The sequence below is a fragment of the Ostrinia nubilalis genome, chromosome 14, assembly GCF_963855985.1.
Source record: "Ostrinia nubilalis chromosome 14, ilOstNubi1.1, whole genome shotgun sequence".
In the NCBI taxonomy this organism is placed as follows: Eukaryota; Metazoa; Arthropoda; class Insecta; order Lepidoptera; family Crambidae; genus Ostrinia; species Ostrinia nubilalis.
In genome coordinates this window covers 4,780,921-4,806,111 of record NC_087101.1, presented here as the reverse complement: position 1 = coordinate 4,806,111, position 25,191 = coordinate 4,780,921, and the positions used below count along the sequence as shown (strand labels likewise).

The following is a 25,191-nucleotide window of genomic DNA, read 5'->3' as shown; positions in this document are numbered from 1 at the left end:
GAAGCATCCAGGGTACACTGAACCCTCTGTCTGGCCTGGAGTCTAGATTCTAGCCAGACGTCTTTACGCAAATGCACTAGTCTGGCATTACCCGGCGTTGTCCGGAATTTTGTCGGTTAAGCTCGGACTACACATCGAGGGTATTTGAAAATTGTTTATCCAATTAAATCTAAGGCTGCTGTAGGACGGTGAAGGTTATGGAATACCTAGAATATTTATTAGTCGTTTAATGAGGATCATTTCGATTTTTAGCTGTGAATGCAGATTTATAGGGCTAAGAAATCCTTAATACACAGTCCAAAAATTTTTGTTCTACGACAAAAATTGACGAAGTTATGGCCAAATTACTAAAAAAGTTCACTGACCGCCCGGCGTGGGACCGTTGACGTCATTGTATCCGATCCGAACGCTGCCGGCGTACTGCGTGGATAGAAAATATTTTTTTCTAGCCAAACTATCAGTTTGAGAGAAAAACTTGTAATGACATATATTCATCAGAATAAAGTAAGCTATCGATAGGTAATTTTAAAATAGAGTTTGTGAAAAATAACGCAAAAAATCCATACGCTCATACGATTCAATGGAACGCAGAGACGCGATTGGGGTCTCCGCGGTGGTATATTTGGCGATTTATTCAAATAAAGTGTTCATAAGTGTTGTTAGAGTCATATTATCTTCTTCCAAGTAAAATATAAAAATGTATAAGTATTAATTTATTTACTTCTAACAATAAGGTATAGCTGAGGCAGATACACTCTGCCTAGGCTACAAGACATTTCTATGCAGATCATTTCGATGTACACGCAATACCTACCTGTTATTTAGTTTTTCTGAGTTAAACCTACGTACCTACCTACCTATTCGCCGTTCCCATGGGCGGACCAGCTGCTGCAGGAAAGGACAGCTGCTCCCTCCTGGAAATCTATTTAATCTTAGCCTAGAAGCTGGGTATGACTCCCCTGCCCCCCTCCTCTCCCTAGTTCATAAGCTGGGCATGACTTCCCCCTCGGCCAGAAGTTGGGTATGATTTACCCCCCCCCCCCCCAGGCCCGAAACTGGGTATGACTTGACCCCTCCCTCTCCCCCAGGCCAGAAGCTGGGCAAGGCTCGCCCCTCCCCCCAGGCCATAAGCATAAGCTGGATATGACTCCCCTTCGGCCAGAAGCTGGGTATGACACCCCCCCCCCATGCCAGAAAAGCCAGAAACTGGGTATGACTTTACCCCCCCCCTCCCTCCCCCCAGGCCAGAAGCTGGGTAAGGCTAGCCCCCCCCCCCCCCCCCAGCCCATAGAAGCTGGTTATGACTTGACCCCCCCCCCTCCCCCTAGGCCAGAAGCTGGGTATTACATACCCCCCCTCCCCCCAGGCTAGAAACTGGGTAAGGCTAGCCCCTCCCCCCAGCCCATAGAAACTGGTTATGACTTGACCCCCCCCCCCCCCCCCCTCCCCCAGGCCAGAAGCTGGGTAAGGCTAGCCCCTTCCCCCAGTCCATAAGCATAAGCTAGGTATGACTCCCCCTCGGCCAGAAGCTGGGTATGACTTACCCCCCCCCCCCCCAGGCCAGAAACTGGGCATGACTTGCCTCTCCCCCCCTCCCACCAAGGCCAGAAGCTGGGTAAGGCTTGCCCCTCCCCCTAGGCTATAAGCTGGGTATTAGCATCATATTATGTATTATTATGTTCAATACAAACAATCATTAAGTTACACTCACCCCAACCGCGTCTCCGCATTGCATCGAATCCTATCAAAATGTGGTTTTTGGACATAGCGATACTTAATTTTCACAATTTATATTTTTTTAAATTACTGGTCGATAGGTTACTTTATTTTGATGAATAAATGTTATTAAAAGTTTTTTTCTAAAACTGATGGTTTAGCTGGAAAAAAATATTTTCCATCCCAATAGTACGCCGGCTGCGCTCGATTCGGATATAATGACGTCACGCGGCCCTGCGTACGTTGACTTTTAGCGGCAAAAACGGCCTATGTTTATTACTTAATATCTTCGTAAGTAATGGTCCGATTTGGATAATTCAAAAAGATATATCTTTCTTATGTCTTAAAGATTAACGTAGATACTAGTTTTATTGAATTTTCTACAACAGTACTGATCCTCATTTAAGACTCTACCTACGTGTCTGGTAATGCAAGCACCAGGAATCTTCAAAAGAGAACATGATACGCATTAAATTAATATTAAATAGAAATAGAAGCCTGTTTGAAATTGGGGTGCTTCGAAATTCGAGTTGGACGATAAAATCTTGGTCGAATATCAAGCATAATAATTTGTCTTTGAGTCTATGCATTTTTACAAGTTTTTTCTAAGAATTCGTCCGGATTATACTCGTAGAGTAGTCGACTCTACCAATTAATGTAATTTACATAATTTTCATAAGCGTTAAAACGCGTTTATTACATTAGGTTCGTATAACTACAGAAACTTATGACGTCACTAGTTACCTACGCAAATTAACTACTTATTGATTTCAAAGCTTACTTTGACTGAAAATCTAATTTTACTGTTAATTGTAATCTAATCCTACTCTCACAGCTGAAATGAACTGCTTTTATACGAGTAATAGTCCCGTTAATTTAATTAAATGGTACAAAATCTGCTGCAATCGCTCTGGCAATTTTGAATAGAATAGAATAATGTTTTATTTGTGTCCATAACAACATAACAATGATTATACGTTAGGTATGTTTAGATACAGTTAATACAGTACAGTCCAATAAGCTTGAACCACAGCTTGAACCACGGCGAACCCTTGCCTTAAGGCTGGTTTTGGCTGGCAACCATTATTGGGCGAGCGCAGGCAACAGTGTGACATTATATTTTGAAGGTTCGTATGCAGTCCGAGCCTTACTAATAGGCACTGGCCAGTATGTGGGTCGCAAGACGGCTGTGCGACAATGAAAGTCCGAGCAGTCATCGGCAGTGCTCTGATACAACAGCACATTAACTTTAACACAGTGGCCTTAACTCGTTGTAATATAGGCTATTTTGCAACAAATATGTACAGTCTGATATGCTACGAATGTACTAAGGCTGGGAGTTTCCACGGCGACACAATACTCACTTTGGTTAAGTATGTACTTGCCGCTGTGTTCATTGGTTTTGTTGCATTCTTTATGACGTTGAATCAATATTACAGCTGACTCTATGTTACAAATTGATGTTGACTAAAGTATGTATAAAATATACTACAAGCTATTTTATTAGAGTAAGCAGTGGTTAAAGATCGAGTGACAAAATACCTCGTATTTTAACTGTGAATAAACTTATTATCATAGTTATATTTATTACATTCTAGAACGTTCATTTGGTACGAATTAACTAGGTACATACGAGTTCAGCTAATGAAGTGATCAGATGATTTAACTGCAAGCATAAATTGAATGTAACAATTCAATCGAGCACAGACGCTATAAATTACTTAATTAAGATAGGTACATAATGTTACGTTAAACTCGTCTTTGGACCAATATTGAGCACTTTCGTTGGAATAATTTCACTAAAACACGTTTTCACTAACTCTTTGCGCACTATCTTATCAGCACTCTTTATATCATGTTTATTCAATGAGTCATTACATCATGCGATTGCTGATTTGAGAATTAAACTAGCTTATCTCACAGATTGGTTACGAAGCTTCAGTTGACGGTCAAACAACCGATAATTACCGCACAAAACTTTCAAATCCAGGTTTCAACTCAGAGCAAAAGTGCATACAATGCTAGAAAGGTCAAAACTGCTCATCAGCTTGCAGTTCAATCTATCCATATCCCAATGTTGCAATAACTTAATCCAGCCAGGTTATCTGCGATCGGTAACTGGGTAATAGATATTGCGTAGTGTACCATAGCTGTATCTAAGAGGAATTTGCATTATTGATATACGTGTGATATAGTCGCAAGACTTTGGCGATTTCGCAAGCAAATAAAGATGAATTTCTATATCTGTAATGATACCAACCTCCCTTTGATTCATCACCCTACGGTAATTTACTCCTGAACGTAAACTTCCCCTAAAGAGCGCTACAATGCAAGATCTCCCATTTTTACTCCTGCTTTTTTCATCGACAATTGCTAGCCATCTTCCTAAGGTCATCCGTCCATAGAGCAACCGCTACATTTCATTTTGATTATCTACTGAAATAATGTAGAGAGATCAGTGTGACACTTGTCTCTTTTTCAGGAGATTTAAATCATTTCTTATCTACAAAATTGCCAGTCTTTTGGCGTGAATTGTTGATATATAATTTGACAATTACAATTGTGATATTTTATTGTTGAGGAGTTTAATGTTGAGGTTATTGTTAAAATAGCATTTAAAGTCAGTAGCTAAGTACAAAAAACCGAAAATATTTTCATTGAGGATTATTTTTACAATAGTGACTTAGTATTGACTATTTACTTTCACGTTTACAAGAGCTTTTCTCCGCTTCTGCGAATTTATTTGTGTCAGTATTGATTTTAAGTGACCTAAGTAGAGTTCTACGAAATTGAACCTAATTTTAGGAATTAATTTCTACTCGATCATTTTCTATACAACTCAAGTTGTGATCAATTTCTTCTGAGTATTTCCAAGTTATAAATAAACTTTCATGCCTCTACTATTACGCAAAGCTCTCTATTGATTGTAGAGATTTCCGTGCCCGAAAATACATTCGTTATTTACGTACGTTATTTACAAACAAACTAACTTTTCCCTTTATTCAAGACTCTACACATGACAAGTTTCTATGTTATTTAGGCTTAATTGCACCACGATACTTTAATAGTAACTGTAACCGCAACCGGTGTTTTTTGTATGGAGTTTGACAGACGTTTGTTTTAAAGTTAATGTAAGATAATGCAACCCAACTTTAGAGTACATTTGGCTAGCTGTAAGTCAAATAACAGTAGTACACACTGTCTCTACTAGTCTCTACAAAACGGTGTAAATACTGTACTTTAGGTACTGTCTCTATACCATTATGAAATTTTACTCAGCAGCTCGTACCATTATAATAGGTCACTACTAGAGAGTTTCCAGGAGTCCAGGCTGCCAGGAGGTCAAGTATATTCCCAGTAAAATTCCTCATTCTTCTCACTCAGTAAGAATTCTATTTAGAATATTCCTTACAAGAAGATTGAACTATAAAAGAACATGTAAACCTACTTGTTTTCAGGTGATACTTAGAGGATAGAGAAAAAAAGTCATAAAATAACAACCCCTTTTTAAATAAAACTTATAACAGATTTTCAGATTGTAAATGCTCTGTTACTCTCTGTCAAACAGTTAAATCTGCTGTGATAAAAAGAGACAAAAATGCGTTTTAGTTATACCGGTGTTATAAAACTGTTAGGGTATATTGTTTAAAAGATGTCCCTAAGTTATTGTATGTATTGTGTAGTCCGATGGTAACTTTATTTTATAATAATAACTTTGTTACAACTTTCTAAATTCAATTATGGTCCATTATTATGCCAAAATATTCTTAAAATGATTTAGTAAATTATGACATAAATACTTCAGACAAGCTAGACTTATTAACTTAATTAGTTAATTGAATAACCCGTGAGTCTTTGAGCACTAGAGTATCAAATACACGTAGGCTGGGTTGCACCAGCTTACTTTGACTTTAACAAACCTCAAAAATCTCTCAAACTCCGTACAAAAAACAACGATTTATCGTTATAGTTACGATCAAAGTTAGGTGGTGCAATCAGCCTTACTGTGCACGTTATTTTACAAAATACAGCATTACGTTACTTGTATTACGTACTGTGGTGCTTGGTAAGAAAATTAAAGATTCACAAGGTAGAGTTGTTTGTTTGAATAATTAAGACAAGCTTGAATACCTAAATGTCCACCTGCATAGTTGATTCATATCATCTAGATGAATAATTGTCTATGGAAGCGTTTTGCTAAACCCCATAGTAGACTATGGAGCATAGGATACACGCTGTAAACCGATATACGGGCCCGTTTGAATAATATAAGTTTATACCGAGATAAAACTGCGATGGATTTTGAAACTTAATCTGTTGTCATATAGCTAAATTTCGCTTGGAAGGAAAAAACATAAGCGTGTGAGAATTCTGCCGTCAATTCCAGCAGCGCAATAGTCGACTTTGTTAAAGCGTTGGTAAGAATTATTTCAGTTTGCGGTCTGCCAATATTTCCGCGGCACTGAGAACGTACTTTGTGATCGCTCAGCGCAGAATGGACTGAAACGATTTCAATTCAAATCGAACTCAATTTTTGTTGGACAATTACATCGGATATTTGATCAAATATCATAATTTGTGCTAATAATAGGAAACTTTTCATTTTTACTGAACGTTTTGTGATTGATATTTCATTCCGTTTGAAATAAGGTACTTGATACAAATAAGGCCTACCTAACTTTAAATGCTTATATTTCAATAAATATTAACGCCAGTCAACAAAAACAAGGTTAATTAACTACTTCCATCCTTTAATTTTAGCAATATTACAAAAAATAACACAAATTTTGTCTAAATCTATTCAAAATAAGCAAATTACGAAACCACCGATTTTGGCTTTAATAAATCACCTACACGGAATAAGGCCTATATGATTCAAATGCCTGTAGACCCCAAAATTGAGGTTGTATTAAACAAAATGCGGTCTTATAACATTAAACACGTCGATTTGTTTGCGTTATCAAAATTTTACATTCCAAGTTAACAGAAATATACTGTATATCTCTAGATAAACTTAAATTCCACTTATTAAGAATAATACATAAATTATAGATAAAATTAAATATTCATAGTAACAAAGTAATGATTCCTTACTTAAATTATCAAAAAAAATATCAAAAACAAACAATATTATTTTTTTGTATAGGGCTTATTAAAACACCGTGTTCGAATAAGGCCTACACATAAAACCTTTTAAATAAATCAGTTTAGGAACATCATTTAGTCTTGAATTTTTGTAAACAAAATGAGATCTCAATTATTGTTAGAACCAGGGCATAAAAAGGCTTCTGAATCATCTTTACGAACTCCTACACAATCTTTGTGATACCACCAAAAGCAGTTCTTTATGGTAGTCTGCTACATTGTCTTCGAGACAGGCATGATAATACCAGCTTTTATTCTCCTTTCTTTTAGAATTATACATACGGCTTTTTTTCTTATTTTTTAATGGTTTTGTATTTTGTTTCTTTTTTTTACAGGTTTAGTAATTTTTTTCGACTCTGTTTTCTTTTACTTTTCTATGCTGTTAGTAACATTACATTAACAACAATATTTAGTTACTCTTTGACTCATTTAGTTTAATGAATTTGTCCGTAATCAGGTGTTGACATAAGTATCTAATATGGCCTACCATGCTGAAATAAGGCCTAGGCCTTATTAGATATCTTGCTCTTGTTGTCTTTAAAAATTTACAAATAATGCATCTATAGCCAGTAGTACAAATTAAGGTAATTATTAGCTAGTAAGAAATATTTAGAAACGATTACTAAGAAAAGCTTAATCTAAAATAGCGTCATTTTACTGAAAATTTAAGATGAAATCGCCAGATTTTTATAAGAGAGCACGAAATCACCCACCACCTTAGAAGAACGCGTGCCAATTGGTGCTGGGATCGTGGATCGGTCCGCTCTTGCACTCTACTGGGTTGTAGGGCATATGAGTACGTGTCCTTGAAGTATTATCCCGGTTGGATTTATTTAACTGTGTTTTCTGATGTATAGGCCTTATTAGAACGTAGGCCTTATTTGTATCAAGTACCTTAGTTCTTTGTCTTTCCTGAAAGTCAGAGCTAGATTGTAATTGTTTTTTTTTAATACTACATTGCTTGCAATTATTTATTCGTTACACCGAGGCACTGTTTTTGTTAATAAAGCTTACGTGTATTTTATGACGTTAAATCAATTAGTTGATTGATGATGTAACAAAGCAATTACAAAAAAGCTCTTTAAAATACAGTGTAAGTAAATCTTCGGATCTACATACTGATTTGGTAGAGTTTGGTACATAGAAGCTATCTTACTAATGACGGTTAGTAAATTTTGATTTAGGAAATAACATAAACAATAAGAGCCTTATTAGTTAAATTCATTACTAAAGTCTAGCATGCATCTAGCTGCTACGAAAAAACGTATATCATAATTACCGGAGTCGCACGGTTTACCAATTTCAGTTTTTGTATCACCAAAAATCACAACACACAAACAATATTGACCCTTACAGGCTATTCCTGGAAGTATGCAGGAAAGATTTTCCTAAACAACAGCGACCTACCTCATTAACCATTAATAAATCTCGCTTCATATAGATTAATCGGTGTATTGATACATATTTGTTCAGTTCCCGAGCCTCTAAGTAGGTAGGTACAGTCGACAGCACATCAGATCATACATTTTTGTTGCAAATTAACACTTATTTCAACTGTTTAAGATTCTGCAGTGTAAAGCTTGACGTGCTATTGTCTGTTCCATAATTTAATGTCCGTATTCACAAATATGGGACGTCCGCCTACAAGGTGGACTGACGACATCGTAAAGGTAGCAGGGAAGCGCTGGATGCAGGCTGCTACCAATCGATCAACGTGGAAAGCATTAGGGGAGGCCTATGTTCAGCAGTGGACGTCCTATGGCTGAAATGATGATGATGATGACGATGATTCACAAATATTACTATGAAGTCTCACAGTGCGCTTGGACGCACAGGGTGACACACGAACCAATCACAGAGCTGTATTCAACGCTTTGCGTTCGATTTGCTGCTTCACTTAAGCAAGCATCGTTTGTGAATACGGGCATTAATGTAGAGACGTAGGCGTAGTCTACACAATGTAGTTGAACACTTAACAAATTTTCGAGGTAAATTTTTTCATTGAACTTCGACCTTTAAGACTGCTGCGAAAATCACGAACGGTAGTCATGCTTTTTTGACGTGATTCTTATATTAATATTAATTGTCTTTCTTACTTACGTAGTTAGACTTTAGTACTTCATGATTCACATACGAGAATATCTTACGATGCTTTTTTTTTAGTTTAACGCACAAAGTAAATGTTTAAATGTACATTATATTTCATAGGATTTTCCATTAATTGTTTGACTTTGAACATAGCTTTTTGTTCCTGATAAAATGTCAGTTATCTGACTTAACTCTATCGAAAATGGGACAGTTATAGGAATAGTTACGACAAAGTTAAAATAAACTAGCGGGTATTTAAATATGTACACACAGAAAGATAAATGAAACAAAAACGTTTAAAGTAGGGTAACCAAATTATAAAGAGAAAAAAATCATTTTTTTTAAAGTGTTCTGAAAAATCTCCATTTTGATATCGTTTATAAAAACGAGATGTAATTAAATATTTCTAGATTCTAAAACACTATAAACCACGGGCAACATCACAATAATAAAAAGTCAATGGTTTGGTATAAATCGTAGTGAACGGTTGACTGCGGCTCTATATAAAGTTTTATTGGAAAACATCTGAAATATACTGGTTTTCCATACTCTACAAAGATTAATAAATATACACAAAAGCGAAACGGGAACGGTGGATTGTTGAACAAGTACTTTTTGAATAAAGGAAAATTCTATAAAAATCGTTGAAATAAATTACGTAGAAAATAAACACCGAACTGAAATATTGGTTTTTGAGCTACTTTCATATCCACTTAAATTTTATTTTTATGAATTCAATTATTATACTCAATTATGATAACTTTTTCAGGATAAACGAAAAAAACTTTCAAATAACTCTATTACAGCGTTCTAATTACTTAAAATCTATTACTATGTTTTGTATTTAATTACAAATTCAATTATTATACAAAACCTAGCAACTTAGCTTTACAAAACCTAGCAAAACGCTTGTTAATTTTCGTATAATTTTAAACTAAAAATGGCTATTCCGATTATCTGTGAAATCATCGCATTGCTATTAGCTGTCAAGTTTTTATTGATTATGTCGTTATCTTACCGATACTATTATCTAAGGCTGGGTTGCACCATCTTACTTTAACTTTGACAAAAATCTGTCAAACTCCATACAAAATACACTGGTTATCGTTACAGTTACGGTCAAAGTTAGGTGGTGCAACTCAGCCTTAGTATTCGAGTACTTGCTCTTGCATTCGTCAGGGCAGATCGAATGTTATTCCGTTTGAAATATACTCGTAATTAAAATAATTATTACAGAAAATGATCCCGATGTCTGAGTGTTAGAGAAGCTGACAAATTTGGGTGCGATTCCCAAATGGGACACACAAAGTAAAACACTTTATTGAGTCTCAAATGCATTATTCGTACAAATATTATTACTCAACTGACTATCCTAAAATTATGTCATTTTTCCTTTGAAATGTTCGTAATAAAAGTAGAAAAATTATGTAGAAAATCCTTTTGAACAAAATTTTAACATGGAATACAGATTCAATGGAAACTATCAAATACGTACTCGGACTTCCACGTAATGTAAATTTGAGATATTTAAATTACTTTGAGACTCGAATTAGCTTCACTTTATTTGTACTTTGTACATATCTGTTTATTTATTACTAAATAATCACATAATACATACACATAAATATATTTAATCTAAGCTTCTACACTAATATTATTTAAAGAGGAAAGATTTCTTTTTTTTGTATTAATTTGGCTCCAAAACTACTGGACCGATTTGAAAAATTGTTTCACCATTAAAATCCTACATTTTTTATGGATAAATAAAATAAATAGTTTATTCATTAAAATAAGAGCGTTATGAGAACTTATTATGCTAGATTTTACATTAGTTCAAAGTCTTTTTTAGCCTGAGCTAGGTTAAAACCTGTGTTTCAGACGAAAAAAACTGATGAACAAAGGCAGTACGAGATTCGCCGGGTTTGCTAGTATTTAATTAATGTAAAGGTCAGTAAATACCCGTTCAGATTTCGATTAATATTCACGAGTCGACAAGTTTGCTTTATGTGGTTTTGCCAATTTAACATAGCAATTACTCGTATGTAGTATGTAATGTACCACGCTCACTTAGCGCAAGCATTCGGCTAGGATCGCAAAACATCATATCAAGCGTACATTATGTTTTGTGTGGTAGTTTAATGTAATACGCACTTAACGAGCCTTAATCACTTTCAAATACAAATTACCAATAATATCCCACGAATAATATTTTGTAATATTATTTAGGTGTACAGATTGCTTAGTTTCAGTTTTCGGGATACAATTTTTTACACCCTGTATATTAGTAATGCTTAGATACCCTACAGGACCTTTCTCGTCCCAAATATAGCTTGCTCTATCACTAAGCTACTTTGGAACTAGATACCTCGATTGATTCTAAAAAGGGGCAGAGAAAATTCTGATGCCTTTGTTAACCTTTTTGCACGCCTTATAATTTACAAGTTAGGTACATATTATGTAATACATATAATAGAGATGTGAGCTAAATAGCGAAGTGATAAGTCTGAACAGTGTTACATGGTTATTTAAAATACATATATTGTAATCAAACTGACCAGTCGTATTTAATTCTAACTAGTCATTAAAAGCCTATCAAAATTGAGGTCACAAAATGGTAAATACGGTCAATGCGCGTAATATTATGGCATTTTATAATATTTAGAAAACAATTTACTATACTGATAACACTCCTATTGTGACTTGTTTAATATAAGTTATACATAATATTTGTTTAACCGCGATAAGCCGCCCGATTCTTATTTATTTGTACTATTATTATCTACTTAGGCTTGACTCTTTATTTTTACACACAAGGCAATCTAATCAATTCGTTTTGCAAACAAAAACAAAGTGGAAAGTTCCAAACATTCGAGCATTTGCCCCCAAACAACTTAAAGTAGCACTTTATTTTGTAATTATCTATCTAAAAAGAATCAATTAAGTAATGAGCTTAATGGTAGAGTCATTTTTCACTGCATTTGCTAGATTAAATTATTATTATTGTGTTATTTAAAAAGTAAAGAAAAATCCAGTTAAAACAGGAATCTCTTATCTAGTTTAGTTTATGAAAATGTACCAAATCACGTGTTAGTACCGAATTGATGTAAGTAGATTGTATATCTCTTTTGTTGCATGAAACAAAGATAATACAAAGAATACCTACATTAAATGATATGCTTTCTTTTATAGCAATACTTGTGTGTAATTATGTGTAATGAGTCGAACGCTTCAACAATTTCTCTCAGATAGCATTTGGGAGAGTCACTGACTCTTTGGCAAATATCCCTGAAAGTGACATTGATGTCTAAAAATAAGGTTTCCAATGTTTGAGCCACTCCCGCCCATAATATTGTGCCGTAAGCTCTTACGTCACGAACTAATATTTTTAAATGTGAACTAATTGGAATCGAGGGTCACTGAACCTGTGTAAACGCGACCATTTTCAAAACTGACGCGTCTACAAATTAGAGTTGAAGTAAACCTTCATTGTCTTCGAAACCGCTGTGGAATACAAATGACTAATAACATAAATATGGGCAGCTTTAATATTTATTGTGCATCGCAATTAATTGTTCGAGTACACAGTCGATCCGTCTTAATCACTCCCAACAATTTAAATACCCATTGACATTTCGCAGACGTAATTGGTTCTGATTTACGGTTATTGTCTATGAAAGTCACGTTGGATGCTGAAATAAAGCAAGTTTATGCCCGAAAACTTATAGATAAAGTGTACAAAATCGGTCAATGTTGCGAAAATTGCACGTTTAATGACTTTTTTTTTAATAATCAAGGACTGCGCTGGGCTCGGGCGTCGTCAGCGAGCTTGAGGTATTGGTGCCGCGAGCGCTCGACTATTTTCGGATGGCATCGGCCAACATCGGCACCAAACACCTACTCTTTTTGTTTCGTTCGACAAAACGGGACGTAACAATGTTTATATGGCTACTTGATTAGTTTACGTACCGATATCCATACGCTTGCGTTTAAATAAATATTTGTAATTGATAATGTTTCTGTAATCTATTTCGCTTTATCTTTTGGCCGCGTTGTAGAGCGGAGTCTAAATAAGTCGCATCTGGGTGAGATTTATTTTTAACGGTGGGTTTATTATTAATCCTTATGAAATGTGTTTATCAATGAAGCGTACGTCGTACGTACGATTTGAGTGAAAGCGTTTCCAATATAAACTTTCTAAAAACTAAAGAATTACGACATCTATTCAATTTACTCTTTATTATCTCAAAGGCATTCTTTGTGTGAGCGTTTCTCGAGTCATTTCGTTTGATTGTTGATAGAGTCTGCCTATACTTGTTAATTAGTTTTAACTAGATTGACTTGACTACCTATCTATAATCCTATTTAAAAATATTTCATCTACTTACAACAAAAAGAGTTCGAAACAAAATCCATTATGTAATAAATAATAAACTTTCCTGAAAATTTTGAAGTTGCTTTTTTATTACTGAATCCTTGCCAATCTATTAATTAAGAGAATTACTCATTCATTTTCTAAATAATAAGAAGATAGCGGAGCTATTGATGATTGTGCTTCGTGGTATTTTCACACCAAAACAAATGATCGCCAGTGCGGTAAACATAAGCATTGGATCCCAAAATAACATAAACAAAACACTGCTAAACGGTTTTATCATAAGTTTCAAAAAGCTCCGAGAACGAGAAAACAATATCTGACAGCGGCACATCAACGTAAAAAACTGCAATCGCATCATTATTTTTGTAATAGAGCATTTAATTTTGTAGATAGTGTGCAAGATGTAGAGTCGATAGCATTTGAGACAATACAATTCTGTTGCAAAATCGCTCCTATAACAACCGTTTAAGATGCCACAGTGTTTAGATTGATGTGAAGTTTACAATGCATGGCAAACCAACTGGAGTTGCACCGGGCTTACGAAGGATAGGTCATAGGACTACAGTGAAGTTAGCTCTATTAGCTCTATTGCATCTGCAAAACCCATAAATAGTCTAAAACTTTCTTATAACAAGCTTTGAAATCCTGAAACGGCTTATTTTACCTGAGTACACACCTGCTACATCGACAACAATACGTCGAACTCTATGTAGAGTCTTTTCACTCAAATATCCGCTTCATTAAGACGACAGATGACTGCATATTGCTTGCACCCCTTTGTAAAGTTATTTTGTTGAATCACCTGCATCTGTCTCGTTTACTCATGGGAATATGTGAGGGAGACATCCGTGTTCCCTTTTTGAATATTTAGAATTCGTTTTGCAGATTAGGCCATGCGGTAGGTTGTAACAAAAGATCTACTAGGTCTGTTTCTATTGTAATATTTCTTTGCCGATGGTGTAGTTAATTATGAAAGATGTTTTACTTTTTCGAGTGACGACGACACGTGGCGTTATGACGACAAAGGCAAGTTAAGCCTTTAATGGTGTGTTTCTTGTAATCGGACCGCAAAACTTCTGATCTTTGTATTCTCAGATCTTGCAATTTGGAATAATCTAGGTATTGTGCTAAATTGTGAACGCGAAGCTTGTGTTTTATTTTAACTTCATCATATTTGAACTACATGTACTGAGTTGATGATAAAGTTGAATAACCATTTTGCTATGGGGTATCCTGTTAACTTTTATCAGATTATCTTTAAAGACTGATTCATTGGAACTTTCTGGCTATTGTTTGGGGGATTATCTACTAAATCAATAGAGACCTATCTCTCATTAAGTACGTACTAGGTAATAAAATCGATTGAATCACAAGCAAAACATAATCTGCGTAATATTTTCAAAAGCCGCGTACATGAATACGTTAAAACGATATGACGGACAGCTGTTCCGAGCGCGCTGCGGAATCGGTGCTACTCGTGTAAAGGTCATTGGACGCGCTTGTGAAAATCTTATCACCGCTCGATAAATTGCGTACACGATTACTTTATCGATGTAAAGCGTGAAATAGGAACGTAACAATAGTATTTTTCTCAATAACTTCACCTCGTTAAACATTTAGTTATGAGAATCGAACGTTCCGCGAAAAGTAGGTCAACTCACGACAACACTGCAATTAATTAATCTCGGATGAATTAAATGTTAATTAAACAAAGAACACGAAAGTTTCCTGCCTGACATATATTGTTTGAGACATCATCATCGTAGAGGTACAAGCAAACTTTTTATCGAACACCACACGGCGAACGCGACGTAAAAACTAGTTTATTATGAGCAGCAGCGTAAAGGAACAAGAGTAAAACTGCGAAACATAATTGTGCATTTTAAAGCCCTTATATCAGTATTTATAAGCGAGCGAGTTATAGCGACGCGACGCCGCGCGCCGGCCGATGTTGAAAAACATCGCAAGATCAACGAGTATTGTTTGTGTTGTGGAAATTTCCAAACAAATCATATGGTATCTCTTGCTAGTACTACTTTGCTATTTCACACTAATTTAATGAAATCGTTGACCATAATTCTTTGAGAAAAACACGCAGGCTATTTTTAGACATTTTCTTTGGAAATTCTTAATCGGTTAACAGCCATTTAGTAATGAGTAAGATGACCCCTTCTGAAAATAAGGTTAATATTTTGAAATGTATTCCCGAAATAGATAAAATAATAATTAACTAATAACAAGCACTTGGTACGTAATTGTTATCGCGCTACGTCACGGCGACACAATACATTCTTGTGATAACGATAACACTGAGGGAAACATGTCCAGTATTGTTGTCCTGACCTCGAAAATTATCGGTCGTTGTCTTTATGTTTGCGGAGGTTTTTTAGACCACCCTCGCGAACTTCGGTAAAGTGACTAACAATGCAGTGATGTTGACTCATGATGAAGGAAGCGTCATCTGAGCTGGAAGAATTTTTCCTAAATCAACAAGCTAATTTATTTTCTAAACGTAAACACCAGTTCAGATGTTCATGATCAATCTAGACGTTCATGTAGTCTTACAAATTCAAATATCCAGTCCTAAATTACTGAAATTTGTCACACGTGGGCTCAAAATATGAAATGACGATGACATATCCGTCGTTCAAATTGTCCAGCTAATATTTAACACGTGGCTTACTCTGTAAGTATAAATGTAATGAGACTCGCGCGATCATTTCTATTAAAAGCATCGATTTAACGAGCGGAATGAGATGGTACACTCCGCGTACAGTAAATATGGGTCGGCAGACGCTCGCGTGCCGCGCGCTCCCGGCGGCCGCTAAACCAACTAATGAAATAACAAAAGGTGCAGCGCCTCCGTCAAACCGAATTTGTGTAACTCCCAAATCTGGTTTAACAAAGCCGACCTTGTCAACTGTACCGAACAGAGTGTGTGCACTCATAAATGCACCAAAAAAGTTATCGCAAGATAATTCTTGTGCATTATCAGCAGTGTTCTACTTATGAGAGTGTGCGACGGTCATTTCCTTGAAAATCGTTGCGTAAAAGTGCCCGACCGTTATTTGAGCCTGAGGCCGTTGCACTGATAGCGCTTTCCGAAATTCGGATTGCAAAAGCGAATCGTCGCGTTGGAGAGCACGAGCGGGCGCGAGCGGGCGACGAGGCAGAGTCGCGGGCCACGAGCTGCGGAAGTTACGGTGAACGGTGCCTCGGCGGCCTTGGCGGATCGGCGGCCGCGCGCCGAAGGTGAAAGTCTTGACGGCCTGCAATTATTGAACCTCGACCCACCATCCTCGTATATTCGGGTTACTACACTCCACGCAGTTACGGTGACGTACGCTGTACGCACTCCTGACTTCCGCATTCTAAGCCCAGATTCGACCTCAAACGATACAACTACTTTTCGGCGAGCACTGCACTTTAATCAACCATTAAAATTAAATCTCAGCTGCACTAATGACTTTAAAGTTTCAAACTCGAAACCAAACAATAGCAACTAACGATAGATTCGTGTCAGAAAATGTATTTTTATTACGTCTAAAAGCAGTCGGTACCTTCACGCGTGATTGAATTAGGCAATTTGAGGGTCAATCTGGCAGCTGTTTGGCTCCTATTCAAATTTAAATGTGCTGATGTCTTTAGTCTATCTTGAGTTGTTAATTCAGTAGACGAAGCTAGTAAACGATTGAGGTAAACAAACAGAATGATAGCGCGTTGTAAATGTGTGGATGGTGATTTTAGAGCGAATGTCTACGAGTGTTTTACGATAGGCGGAGTGGTTCGTCAGCGGCCGACGCTCATCGCGCGCAATATTCGCCCTCCGGAGAATTCAACAATAGCAGGTACCCGGCGCATCCCATAGGCACAATTGTAGCTCCCAAAGATACTGGAATTAAATGCTAATTATGATTGCCCAGTTGTAGAAGCGTTTCGGAATTATGTAGGATTTATGGTGAAAGTTCTAAAGAGACTAGATTACTGTTTACCTCAACTCTAGCCAGTATCGTTGATTACTTATGCATATTAAAATATATTATTTTTACGAACGATCTCGCCGGGCTTGTTTCTCTCAATCGTTTTAGAAATATTTTTTTACAAATCTCTTTAGATTTGGATCTTTTTATGAGAAAATTGGCAATTAGAACTTTAGCTTTGTATCATTACACTTTTAAGTTTTCAGCTTTTGCAATCAAATTCTTTGGTATTATGTGTACAGGTATATCTATGTATTACCCAGCACTTATTGTATTACACCTTCAACAGAAAACACGTTGAAAGAAACACCTAGATCCATAACATTGTTATAATTCAGACTGACTACGTTACAAAGACAATGATAAAATTGTGGACCTAATAAAACTCCTTGACTTACCTACGTGGTTTACTAATTGAAATGAACCACTTGTATCCAAAATGGGACTTTAATAGTTAGCATATAATAGCAATCAAAACTTTAACAAAGGGTTTTACTTACTGCTAAGCTAACAGCAGCAATTTAACAGATCAAATTAATACAGATAACGAAGACAGAGACGTAAAGTTTTTCTCCCATAAAATCCAAGAAATAAAGTAGAAAGTAGAAATGTGCATCAAGTCGAAAATTGAGATTGGAAATAGCAAGCGAGTGTCACAATAAATAAAAATTATCAAAAAGGCACACGGATTAGAGTGAGGATAATGAGGTATCCTTCGCTAGGAAGGGGAGCATCTACGGCAGGGAGCGGCCTGCGCGCCCTGTGTAAATCACAAGAACTTATGTATGGGATAGGCGAGCAGGCAGTTTGGCGCGCGAAGCCGGTCACGGCGGACGTATCGAACGGGTGCTCTCGAGCGAGTTCATAGTAGCCTCCGTTGTTTGGACAAGTGCTAAGTTGATCGTTTTATGACGTGATACAGCTCGTTGACGTTCGGCCTGTTGGCATTATGTACAAATTAACCGTTCGACTTTTAAATTCTGTGTGTTGTTTTTGAACGTTTTGGATTTTTTTTTGGAGTGCTGTGACTTTTTTTGGAGTGTTCCAATTTTAAAAAGGTAATAAAAAGTGTTTTTTTTTAGTTTTTTATATTATTATAATCTGAAGATTTATTGGTGTGATTGTTTTGAATAGTTTTAAAACAAAGAAAGTTTTATTTATATTTCTTTGTTTTTTTTTCTTTTTTACAGTTTTTTTAAATACATTTAATTTGTTATTCTTGTAAATTCTTGGCGACAATTAAAGTAATTGCATTCAGAATTAATTATTATGACTTACCAAAGTGTTTGGCGCAACAGCTGTAACTTTTTTTTTTCTGTAACAAAGAGACAGTTATGATGTAGCAAAGCAAGAGCGTAATAACATTCTTACACATACATACGGATATGCATAATATTTATGAGTGGCTTAAAGATATATAGGTATGTGTGTGACGTAGTAATGCTCTAATGAAGTTAGGTAATAGTTTGAAATAGCTATTGAATTTAGCTTTGCAATAGTGATTGCGATATATTGTACTTATTTGTATGTGATATTTAAAAGTGATAATGCTGATTTAAACAAGTTTTTATTTTATTTTTTATGATTAATTGCTAACCGAATGACAATTAATTTAACCTTAATTTAAAAAAAGTTGCTTGATTTCTAATTTCTGTAGAAAAAAATGCAATTTTGACGTAATGTCTTTCTAAAAGTTAATGACACAGTGTAATTAGTTTAAATGTTGAAATCACCATGCGTTTTCAATTTCTACCTGACCAGCCCTTTTGATCGCTATGCCGACTAGTGCCGTCTCTTTCCCACTCAGTGAGAAAGAAAGAGAGGGCTGTAGCGTATGGATCTCATTCGGAGACTTTGAGAACTGAGATTAATTTAAGTGGTTCTGGTTTGACAATAAAAAGCGTATAAAGTTATGGGAAATTAGTTGGTTTTACTGTTTTCTGGACTAAATAAAACAAAGTCTTAAAAACGAGGCACCTACTTAAGTCACTTAATACCAATATTTATGAATAAGTGACAGTTTCACAGAAGGTCCACTTAACATTAGGCACAAATCATTATGAATAAGTTTTTTATGATATAATTTTTATCTTTGAATATGAATTTGAATAGCCATGTTATCGACCCAGCTCCATTATCATAACGATATTTCTTATCAGTTGAACTACAAATTGACATAACTTATCATTTACTACCTATATTCTTTGTTAAGATCGCTCGTTTTTAAATAAAAAATCATAGCTACTACAGATTTAAAAGATATTTGTAAAGAAGAGATAATACCCATCAACTCCTAGGTGCATTCATTTCTGCAACTAGAACCCAATTGATATCCTATTGTAATGGGCACACGGTTCACTTTCATCTACATGAGTAATATTAATTTAGGCTTAAAATATGAAAGTTGTTTAAAACAATTATAATTAGAATACAACCGTTTTTAATATCTTGAATATTCTATGAAATTCAGGGAAATAAACATGTAACCTTTTGATTTAATACATTTTATTGCTTTCAAAATGTCCTTTACGCTAATTCTCATCATTACAATAACAGTTCACTGTACTTTTAGCCTTTAAAGTTTAAGCGAACTTAAAAAAGAAATCACTGACTTATTATTTCTTTATGAAATAAAATTTACCGATCAATTTAATTACTTAATGACTCAAGTAGATATTGTTTATTACGAGCATGTTGATTTACTGGATTGTTGTACGTTAACATTACGTTAGGTGTTAGTTGAATCAGTGTAATCGAAAATGTATTTTATTCGTTGCGTAACAGATTTCTTTTTAACACGTTCTGGTATCGATTTGGGTTAAATATTAAAGGCCCGTAATACGAAACGATGATTAAACTCGGTTCAGACATGGAGATAAAAGCGTGTGTTTATTTCAAACAATGAACTTCACCAATCACATAAGTACATAATGTAGGTAATATTTGATGTATTTAAAGGGTAGAATCACAAAACACGGGCGTTAATGACAATAAAAACCAGACTAGCACTATTAATGGCATCATTTCAGTTAAGCATTACATTCCTCGTCACTTTCTTTCTAAATGTAGGTTAAAATTATGAATAAGGGAAGCGTCCAAAATATTTTGCAAAATCACATAGATTAAAAAGCTGTCAAAGTGCAAAACGACAATATTTTGCCTAAATACATTTCCCACTCAAGAAAGTGATGATTGTTTATTGAACCATAGCTTTAAATTTTACAAATCGAATGCAAGCGTAGAGCCACAATGACATATTTATTTAGCCCGATGATTTATTCATAGTGCCCGACATTACACCGTTTCATTTTACCGGCTCAAAATGCGTTAACTTTGTTATTTATTTCCAATCGCTGTGCAGGATTGGTTTTACATAGATTACGAGTATAATGTAGAGACGAGCACATCAGAATATGAACTTTCATTGCAAAATAACACCTAATACAAAAACAGAAATTTTTATAATGTTTAAACTTGAGGTGCTGTCGTTTTTTTTCTTAGTTGTACATTACTTCTATGAATTTAAAAAAAAAAACTTGATTTACTCTAATGCTCTGGATTATTCTCAAATACAGAATAGAGTTTGCTATGTTTTAGTATCCCTACTTTGTACATAAAGTTGGCACAAAGAATTTATGAAAATTGAAGCTACACCCACTGGGTAATTGACTCGCTCGTGTGGACAAAGCTCAGACTTTGAAGCCCTAAGCCCTTTTTCATTACTATTTCATACCTTTTCTGTATAATAAGAAATTGGTAAGCGTTGGTGATTTATATAAGGACTACAAACAGAGGATTTGCTCATATAACTTCCTTGGCCAGGCTTTCTCCACGGGAGAATCTAGATCTGGTTATGTAACACGGAAGCTTTATTGAATTCTCTGAAATAAACTTAAGGTTCTTTCTTTGAACTATTATAAAAGTTTTTCTACCATGAAAATTGTTTCGTTTGGCACAACTGCAAGCTCTATGTGTGCAAAATTAAATTTTGAATTAGTGGAATTCAAATAGGTAATAAATGATTCGGATAAACAAACTGACAGTTCTGTCGATTGCTTTTTGATTTTTTACAGACTTGGAATTCCAATAACACTAGAACGGCATCTAATTAAGGTTTTTTGTGAACAATCTCAGAGTAGTTGACTCAAACAATAATAAAATAGTGATTTCTCTCACAATTAAAGAAAATGCAGCAGTCTTGTATCATGTTTATTAAATTAATTAGTGAAAATAAAAACAAACACGATTTTGTACACAGGAAAATTGCTCTTGAGAACAATATTTTCATAAAGTATCATTGTACAGTCGACAGCATTTGAACCTATCACAAGTGACAGTTATCCTTTGAATTTGAGCCTTAAATTAGAAGGAATAAAGTTAAAAATCCATTGGGGAAATGACGTCACTTTGTGGTAAGTTGATATGCAGACTGTACAGAGTAGGTGTTTGCCACATACAATTATGTAAATAAGTCGATAAAAAGTTACCTACATACTGTAATCGAATCACAATATCTTTAGTACAGGTTAAAAGACAGAGAGCCGTGGTTCCGTCCCGCTCGCTCGTAATATTATAAACTTTACTGTTTGGGAACCGTGCCAAGAGCTTCTAGTATCGTTTTGAGAGCAAAAACAGTATTAATAAAGTTTGTTTTAATACTCTTTTGTCTCTCATTACGTGTACGTGAAAAAACGTCAATTAACAGATCGCTAAGTGGGCACGGCTTCATGATATTACATTTGTAATTACTTAAGTATTTGCTTTTCTTGGTGACAATAGCTAATTTGGTGAAAGAATACGAATATCCGTAATCCTAATCACCAAATACTGAAATAACTTACATAATTACAATATTAGCAAATGGCGTCGTTAGGAGTGACGATGACGACATATTTTATTTTGTCTACATGTTGACTGGTCGTCATCGGATTCGTAAGTTTCATAATAACAAAGCAAAGGAAAACTCCATTAATTTGAACAAATAACAAAAATCTGTCGTGACACAATTATTAGTGACCGTTAAACTAAATAACTTAAAAGAAGTAATCTAATCGCTAAAAAACCTTAACAACTAACTTATAAGGATGTTTTTATAAACTACAAAAAAAAACCACTTACTACCTAATTCCCAAAAAGTTAAAACACTGCACAAATCCCCGTTGCAGGGCAGTCACTTATAACTACAAATTCGTGGACAAAACGACTTTATATTCACAATATAAATAAGGCACAAACAAAGGCCGTAAAAAGCACGTCAACCGAGGCCATTACAGTTGATTTATTTCTGTAGCGCTCTGCACATCGACGCTACGGACTCAGAAAGTCTAGAATTTCTCGAATAAACCCCTCTATGGACGCGACTGCGCTCCGACAGTTGTTTTGAGAGCCAAACGAAAACGCGCTAACCATTTACTGCTACGTGTGACAAAGATTAGTATGCTCTGAAATAAAGCCCGCACTGTACGAGGCCTTTTGAAAAGTTTCTGAACACAAGGTCCTGTTAGCCGAGTGGATGGCCAACAATTTAACGGTAGTTAATATCGATGCTCATGAGAAAGCCAGGAGCTACAGAAATAAGCTCAGTTGAACTAAATTAATGAAAAGTATGTACCTATCTGAAACTGAACTGAAAGAGAGCAAAGAACATGAAGAATTTGAATTGGTTTTTAATGACGTGGATATTGATCCCTAAAATACCGTTAAATATTGTGTAAATCGACGTGGTAGGAAGGAAGTAAATGAAGAAAATGTTAATCAATTCTTAAGTAACGTAACTGATTTTAGACTTACAATTTCCTCGTCAGTATATTAAAACCTTTTGAAACACCGATAGACATAATCCTCGAATATGACCAGTAAGAAACAAAATGAATAATGATTTTAGGAACACCCACAAACATTATATAAATATTAATTTCGGCGACCTTGCCATGTAGTCGAAGCTTAATTACGAATGGCTCCTGACCCAGAAAGGTATTGTACTGGATCACAACTGATTACATAAAACATCTTTGTTTTATAAATGACATTAAACTAATCCACTCTGTTTCTGTCTGAAGGTAGTAAAAAAAAATTTAGCTCCATAAATAGGTACAGTTAAACCAACATCGTCATCATTTGGGTACTTCATCATTTGAATATTAATATCAGACTGTGTTTCTGTGGCAAAATCGCACTTATCACCACTGCAGGAAGATGTCTTAATATTGGCTTTGTGTGCCGTCGCATCGTCCATAATTATTGTTTGTCCATGTCATAACTTTTGTAATCCAAAAAAAAAATGTGTCCTGTCAAATTGTATAATATTTCAAATACATAAATTCTTATGGTTAAATTCTTATTGTTTCATGTTGGCCTATTATTATAATCGCTAGTAAGTAGGATTCTGATATAAGTTCTAAGATTAGCTCTTGAATTGATAGCCCAGCACCTAAATCAAATAGTTGCTTGGAATTATAATTTATTGTTCTTACCAAACCCAATAACTGCGTTTACAATAAAATTGTTCCATTGACTTGTATTGCTTTATCAAATTGTGATATCAGAATTCATAAATGTCATCAGAAATACAATAAATTACAAATAATGCGCGAGCAAACATTAATTCAATGCGAATTACGAAAAATGCCATTAACAAAAGGATATCTGGTTTTAATGGATTGTAATTAATTAAATGAAAAAGCAACTGTTTTTGTATTACCTTTTGCTAAAAGCAAGCAGAGAAAATGAACAAAAATGAATGCTCAGTCCACTGAAAGGCTAAAACTAATTTTATCAAGTGGAACCAAAATTGTGGTGAAACTACAAACCAGAAGATCGTTCACGGCTTTGATTTCATTGAAAGACACGTTTTCGTTTGTTATAAGAAGATAAAGTCAACTAAACGTAGAACTACTTTGATCCTTATAGTCATCACGATAAAGACAAAAGTCCACTGGCCACTAAAGTAAGTGTAGTTATGTTTACAGAGAACCGCGTAGGTATAAAACTGTCCGTCAACTTTTGTATTTAAATGTAAAATAAATGTTGTTTTGTTGGTCACTTACTCGCACTTTTGTCTGATGACGTTATAATTTTGAAACTTATTGTCTAAGCAATTAACACAAAAACAGCACAAAACATGTTCACAGGGAAGCCCGTTACTGCACATATTAAGGGCACGATAACAAATTAGATAAAAAGTGAAAGGGCGTTATTTGGTAATTCTGTTTGTCTCATAGAAGAATTTTACTCACAATTTTAGTTGTTAAAATTTCTCGGTATTAAAACACACTTTATGATTCCAAGCTAATGCGTTAGCTGAAAACTCTCTAAACTAATGGATGTTTATAATCTTGTTAAGTCTACATACTTAATTCACTGAAGTCTGTAAACATGTGTTTGTACTTTTTCTTTTTGATTATTATCTATTTGACTATAGCCTAATCAAAAAATCTTGAGCCATTTAATTTTTATGTTTTATTCCACAAATATGTTGAAATTTCAATTTTGCAGTAAAGTCAAATTCTATTTCGCATTTTGAATCACGGTTCATCCGCGTCAATATGTGACAGACGTATTTGACAAATTGTTTGCCCGAAAGCAATATCGAAAATCATCCTACGCGCGCTATTACAAGACAATTTGTGACGCAAATTCAACACCGGCTTTTATCAGGGCTATTCTGTAACCGTGATCGAAATGAAAAAGTGTCACGTCGGTAGGCGGCGTTTCGGTAGCGTTTGTGCTCGGAGCGATCGCGGTTGTGAGACAGAAAGGAAAGTGCAGGTAGTGTTGCCTCGCCGTGGCAAGCAAGATTTATTAGATCGTAACTGGTGGGGTCGGCAGCCGGCAGTCGGCACTCGCGCCGCCGTCGCGCGCTCTCCTAAAAAAAAACATGACCCGAGC

The 25,191-nt window shown here is 35.3% G+C and overlaps 1 protein-coding gene across 2 annotated transcripts in view; it reads left to right on the top strand.

Annotated features, from left to right (window-relative positions):
* Positions 1 to 25,191, top strand: part of LOC135077991 (uncharacterized) — an 86,848-nt gene that overhangs the window by 58,021 nt on the left and 3,636 nt on the right. The window contains exon 1 of one of the 2 annotated variants that reach the window (XM_063972529.1): positions 18,113 to 18,362. The exons of the other annotated variant lie outside the window; for it this stretch is intronic. The gene's annotated coding sequence lies outside the window, so the exon portion shown is untranslated. Of the gene's footprint in view, positions 1 to 18,112; positions 18,363 to 25,191 lie in introns of those variants that run through there. 2 annotated transcript variants of the gene reach the window in all.